Source organism: Schistocerca nitens, chromosome 10 (assembly GCF_023898315.1).
Source record: "Schistocerca nitens isolate TAMUIC-IGC-003100 chromosome 10, iqSchNite1.1, whole genome shotgun sequence".
Classification (NCBI taxonomy): domain Eukaryota; kingdom Metazoa; phylum Arthropoda; class Insecta; order Orthoptera; family Acrididae; genus Schistocerca; species Schistocerca nitens.
The window spans coordinates 124148197-124154645 of NC_064623.1; the positions used below are offsets into that span (position 1 = coordinate 124148197).

A 6449-nucleotide genomic window follows, 5' to 3' on the forward strand; every position below is an offset into this window, starting at 1 on the left:
CGTGATTTTTGGCTGTATATGTTTTGCATAACCTTCTGGCTTCGTGTGCTACTATCGGGTTTTTAATTTTTTATTGGTATCTGCTATTTAAGTTGCACCCTGTAGGTCAAGTGATCTATGTAATACCGCGTTTCGTTAGTTCTCTCACTTTTTGCTGTCCACATTGGTATCGCTTTTTTGGCTTTCTTTATTGCTCTCAGATTTTTTTGCTTTCTGTGTTGGTATTAGTCTTTCAGGTGAGCTGTATAGATCAAATGATTTTCGAAAGATTTTGTGATGCCTTCAGCAAACATTTTCTTAATTTCCAGAATGAGATTTTCACTCTGCAGCGGAGTGTGCGTTGATATGAAACTTCCTGGCAGATTAAAACTGTGTGCCGGACCGAGACTCGAACTCGGGACCTTTGTCTTTCATGGGCAAGTGCTCCAGGTTCGCAGGAGAGCTTCTGTAAAGTTTGGAAGGTAGGAGACGAGGTACTGGCAGAAGTAAAGCTGTGAGGACGGGGCGTGAGTCGTGCTTGGGTAGCTCAGTTGGTAGAGCACTTGCCCGCGGAAGGCAAAGGTCCCGAGTTCGAGTCTCGGTCCGGCACACAGTTTTAATCTGCTAGGAAGTTTCATTTTCTTAATTTATTGTGCGACTGTATAGTTTTGGCCTTAGGCCTTCAAGTATCTAAAATGGAAGCATTATACCTTGTATGCATTTGTATCACTTACGAATTTTATCTATGAACAAGCCATATCCTCTATGATACACTAGGAGTATTGTAACTTACTTTATAGAGGTTTCGTTAATGCCATGAATGTGTTTGCTCATATCAAAGCATATAATTGTCATTAAAAAAAATTGGAAATACTTTTCCATATTTTTACGAATACATTACTTTTGACAAGTTGTTTCAAAGCCATTTTTTTTTCTTTTTTGGGGCACCAGTCTTCTGACTGGTTCGATTCTGCCCGCCAACCTCTTCATCTCAGAGTAGCGCTTGCAACCGACGTCCTCAATATTTGCTGTATGTATTCCTGGATAAGGGAAGTCTACTAGTATTAGACATAGGCCTTAATGTGAGGAAGAAATTTCTGACAATGTATGTCTGGAGTACAGCTTTGTATGGTAGCGAAACATGGACTGTGAGAAAATCGGAACAGAAGAAAATCGAAGCATTTGAGATGTAGTGCTACAGACGAATGTTGAAAATTAGGTGGGCAGATAAAGTAAGGAAAGACGAGGTTCTGCGCAGAATCGGAGAGGAAAGGAACATGTGGAAAACACTGTTAAGGAGAACGGACAGGATGATAGGACCTCTGTTAAGACATCAGGGGATGAGTTCCATGGTACTAGAGGGAGCTGTAGATGGCAAAAACTGTAGAGGAAGACAGAGATTGGAATACCTCCAGCAAATAATTGAGGACGTAGATTGCAAGTGCTACTCTGAGAAGAAGAGGTTGACGCAGGAGAGGAATTTATTCCTATTGTTGTGTAGTGAGAGAGTGTAGCAGCATTAGATCCGTTTTGCGAATTCCTGTTTCCTTGGACTATCATAGGCACCCTCCCACAAAACAGTGTTTAGATTGACTCATTAAGATAAATTGTCAAATGATCGTGTAATGTAGAGGATCACACCGATTTATTAATATTTGGGTACTACTGTGTTGTCTGGATTTGACCCACAAATAAATTGCTGAACAAACCTCGTGTATCATATGTTAAAGTATTCCATGGATTCAAGATTGCAATCCCATTGCCCTTCCTTAACTTATTTGTGGAAGAGTGAGTTGAAGGATTCACTGGCTGAATTAGACCTCCTGTTCTATCCCCTTAATTAATATGCTAAATATGAAAGATAGTTATTCTTTGCGCATCCCTTGACATGAGTATCAGATGAAAGTAAGTATTAGTGCCTAGAAGGGTTAAGATTATAGGACAATTAAGGAAGTAGCAAAGTTAAAGCTTAAAGAAGAGAGACTGAAATAAGCATATGCCCCCGCCACTGCACTAGTAAAACATTATCCTCCACCCAACCATAAAAGTTTCGTAGTGTAAATATGAGTGCATGTAATTCCCATAAAAGAAGTTGGAAATATTTATTCTGTTGTTATGGGAGCACGTAATTTCCGAATAGTTGCTGGAAAGATCTTATATAACATAGATAACAATAATGCCATGAAACAATAATTAAAACCATAGAGATTGCATAAAAGTTCCGCCATAATACACCATTAAGGAATCCTCTATAAAACAAGTTATAAGAATATATTTGTGTGAAATTCGTAAGTGATACTAATGCATCCAGTGTATAATGCTTACATTCTAGGTACATGAAAATGGCCTAACTTGAGACACATAAGAACTTGTTCATCTTCCATATTATGAAACACATCTCTTCTACTTAAAGCTCTCTGTTTTCCATATTTCCAGAGGAGGTAGTATGGCCTAAACCAAGAAGAAAGAAGTGTAGTAAACATGCTCTCTAAAATGCATACCTTAAGCGCTAGGAGCACTATTACGTCTTCGCTACTGTAAAACACCTCTCTTCTACTGAGAAAGTTCAGCATTTTATAACCCATGTTTACCAGACTTTTTTCTTCTTGGTGAGTGAGAAATCTATTCCTGCAGTTCTGCCGTCGAGATGAAACATCCTGAATAAGGGGAACGAAGACGGCGTCTCGAGATTTCACAAGAACTTGAGACAAGTGACGCTCATGGAAACGTCGCGCTACTCCGACATATTCTCTCGGCTGGAAACCCGACAGCTTTAAATCCAGTTTACGCAACGACATTAGATGGTGATAATCGCTCGATGACGCTAGTTGTTTAAAAGTGGTTTCGTATATGACTGCAGACACAGCGATTTAAGTTTTCTGTTTTGTGTGCCGGAGTCGTGTCCGAAATGAAATTTGCGTCAGCTGCTCGAATAGTGGTTGAGTTAATGCTTGCCTGCATGAAATCACTGCCTGAGAGAGGGACGAGTTGAGATTCATGATTGGATAGAAGCTCGATTGCTCAGCGATCTTTGTGAAAGAAATTATTGTGCAAGACCTGAGAAGTAACTGCCAACTTCGTTTCAGTTGTTTTTGGCGACTACAATGAGTGAATGCACTGGCGTGACGAACTTAAGATATTCAAAATTATGTAGCTTCTTTTCCTGTACACAATATTTCTTGAAAAATAATCCGCCAAGCCAAGCCAAGCCACAGGTATTTTGCCTCGTAGTTTTTCCAGAGCCACATATTTCATCTGCGTGTATTTTCGTAATTCATTTGAGTATGCGCTAGGAACTGGATGTATTTTGCTCTGCAGCTCAGATATAGTTAGTCCATCCATGTTCAGGACGCATAGGACGGCCACTATTGCAGTAACACGGCCCTGTTTGTTTATGTAGGCAATACCATTGAAATCCCACAAGCACGTACGCATAGTGTAGATACCCAAGACGCGAAAAATATGCTTCGTTCCCCACTTAATATTTAACTTTGCAGACACGCTAACGATACGACATGTAACCTCAAACCCCGAGCAACTACTAGTTTCCATTGCCAAAGTTGGAACTAACCGAAACTGATTAGTTTAATCTTAGTTACTTGCGTAACCGTGCATCGCGCATACGCAGTGGCTGGTATCTCAGTTTGGAAACATGGTTACGGAAACTAGTGTCTTCGTATAAGCTAACTTGTACATTAGTTCACCTAGTCGAGATCATAAATAATATTTAACTTTTTGTGGGGATCTTCAGCCTCTAAGTGTTTAATAACAGAATACATTGCGGTTGTAGGCTGTAATGTGCTTTATTAAAATCGTGCTATTAGCTAATTTCGGCGGTGATCCATTATCAAACACCTGGGATATACCAACGTGAAAGAGCGTCACATGTCTGCATAGATCGTCATGTATAAATAAAGAATTCTATAACTCACATTAACGTAACCAGATTACAGTGCAATACCATTACTTACATTTACTATGTCATGTATTACATATCGTGCTGCCGGCCGCAGTGGCCGAGTGGTTCTAGTAACTTCAGTCTGGAACCGCGTGACCGCTACGGTCGCAGGTTCGAATCTTGCCTCGGGCATGGATGTGTGTGATGTCCTTAGGTTAGTTAGGTTTAATTAGTTCTAAGTTCTAGGGGACTGGTGACCTCAGATGTTAAGCCCCGTAGTGCTCACAGCCATTTGAACATATCGTGCTCATCACATTCTCTTATGTCACGTAAATAAAACCAGAAGTCCTCCTCCATCGTAACATACTCTAAGTTCCGCATCTTGGCAACTAAAGCAGCTCTTACGATGCTGTTGAAGATGGACTTACTACCAAACATTGCAAACCTATCGATAGCTATGTTCAGTTACATTGCATTTACTGCTGGCGTGCCATACGTAGTTGAACTGTTGTGTGCTCGGTAATCGGTGACCATAGGCTACTTAAGGACATGTATACTCTTCACAGTACATTACAATCATATATGAAAGTATAAAGTTCATGAAATATTAACAGGGAATCAATTTATTCCCGCCGCGCCAGATTTAAAGAAAATATTGTAACGTAGGTCATCAGTTACTTAAGGTTACATGCAGATATACAGAGACCAGCTTAATGACATATTGTACAGATGAATGATTCACAAAAATACAGCCGGCCGGTGTGGCCGTGCGGTTCTAGGCGCTTCAGTCTGGAACCGCTCGACCGCTGCGGTCGCAGGTTCGAATCCTGCCTCGGGCTTGGATGTGTGTGATGTCCTTAGGTTAGTTAGGTTTAAGTAGTTCTAAGTTCTAGGGGACTGATGACCACAGATGTTGAGTCCCATGGTGCTCAGAGCCATTTGAACCATCCACAAAAATACAAATTTGAAAAATATTTTAAGTTTATATTATCCATGACAGATCAGTGGGACCAGATGACAATTTATGACAAGCAAATCTATGGCTATAGGTCTGCATTTCACGACACCCAGATGGGTAGCATGTGATAATAGGAACCAATAAAGATATAGATCTATGAGTACACTTTAAATATTGCATCAGAAAAATTGAGGGAACATCCGTCTCAAATATTTATCTCACATTAAGCAAAACACGCAGCACAAACAACATTATACGAAGAAAAACGTGTGGATCCAACAACCCATAGTATACCGGGCCGTCTCACCACAGAACACCAAAATATCGGAACTGCAAGGCCCGTGTTACAACACGGAAACAGAATGACAGCAGCGCACCAAGTGGGGTGCCAGTGAACTTTGAATACAAGAGGTAAGGTGCTGATATCCGTGTTATTGCTTTCCGAAATACTGGTACCAGATGATAACATTTTTAATTTATACTTAATGGTGATCTGGTAGTCTGGTGGCACAGTGTATTTACTTGTAAAACCAAATATTGCAACTTCGCTCGTTTGCCTGTTATCAAGGGGAAATTATGTCCCTGATCACGGTCATCTTGTGCGTATTACACTCTTTGAATTACGACGTAAATATATAGCACGTATTCTGCATAATTTTTGTCCTCGTCTGTAATATTGGGTGGGGTAAATAATTCTATATTTGTTTTTGTTTCACGTGCAATAGAAACTGGTTTCGTCATATGGTATTCTGTGAACTGGTGTCCATTTGTTACTGCTTACGAATCCGCTAGTGAACTACTCGATTTAAAAGCACGGTAAGAGTACTGCTCGTATTGTACGTTATTTTTGTTACCTTCCGTTTTTCGTACACTCTCACTTACTGGAGGCCACCATAATTTTAATGCTAAAACGTTCAGTTCGTAGTATCTGTTAATAACGTGTGAAAACATCTGCGTAACTACTGTCGCATGTTTAGCATTTGCAAGGAAGAATGCTCAAGTCATCAAGACCACAAAGCGTAGGTCTACTCGTCTACACGTACAGCCACCATCTGCAAGACGTTGTGTAATGCATGGCACCCGGAGGCAAGAAGCAACACCACTCAAAGAAGAGTTACGTATTCATACCGTGGCAAGATAAAATAAAGCTGCATATTAACACTGTCAAAACCTGCTAACAATGAGTTCGCCATTAAATACGAGAAAGTACGGAAAAGGGATACCATGCCACGAAAGCTGCATCTGTTTTCTATGTAACAAAACAAAATTAGGAATCATTTACCTGACGCAGCACTACGGATTCGAGAAGAACGCAATCACAATAGGACTGACATGTATACAACGCAATTCAAAGAGTGCATTGCACACGGGAAGTAGCAATCAGAAGCATACAGTGATGAAACTAACTGCTGTTAACTATGGAACAAAACCAAACATGGAAGAGTAACATCAGCCAATAAGAAAGCGATATAATGGATCGAAGGGCTTGCAGCGCTCCAAATGGAGTGGTAGCGAACCGAGAACACGTTACCAGAAGTTACCCCTCTTGTTCCGGGTACGCGAGTAAAGGAATACACATGCTGACACCGGATAAAATACTAAACTTTTTAAACA

At 40.5% G+C, this 6449-nt stretch overlaps 1 non-coding gene across 1 annotated transcript; it reads left to right on the forward strand.

The window, feature by feature from the left end:
* The first annotated feature begins 514 nt into the window (after positions 1–514).
* Positions 515–589, forward strand: Trnap-cgg (transfer RNA proline (anticodon CGG)). Its single transcript has one exon. It is a non-coding gene; the product is annotated as a tRNA-Pro (tRNA).
* Positions 590–6449: the final 5860 nt, after the last annotated feature.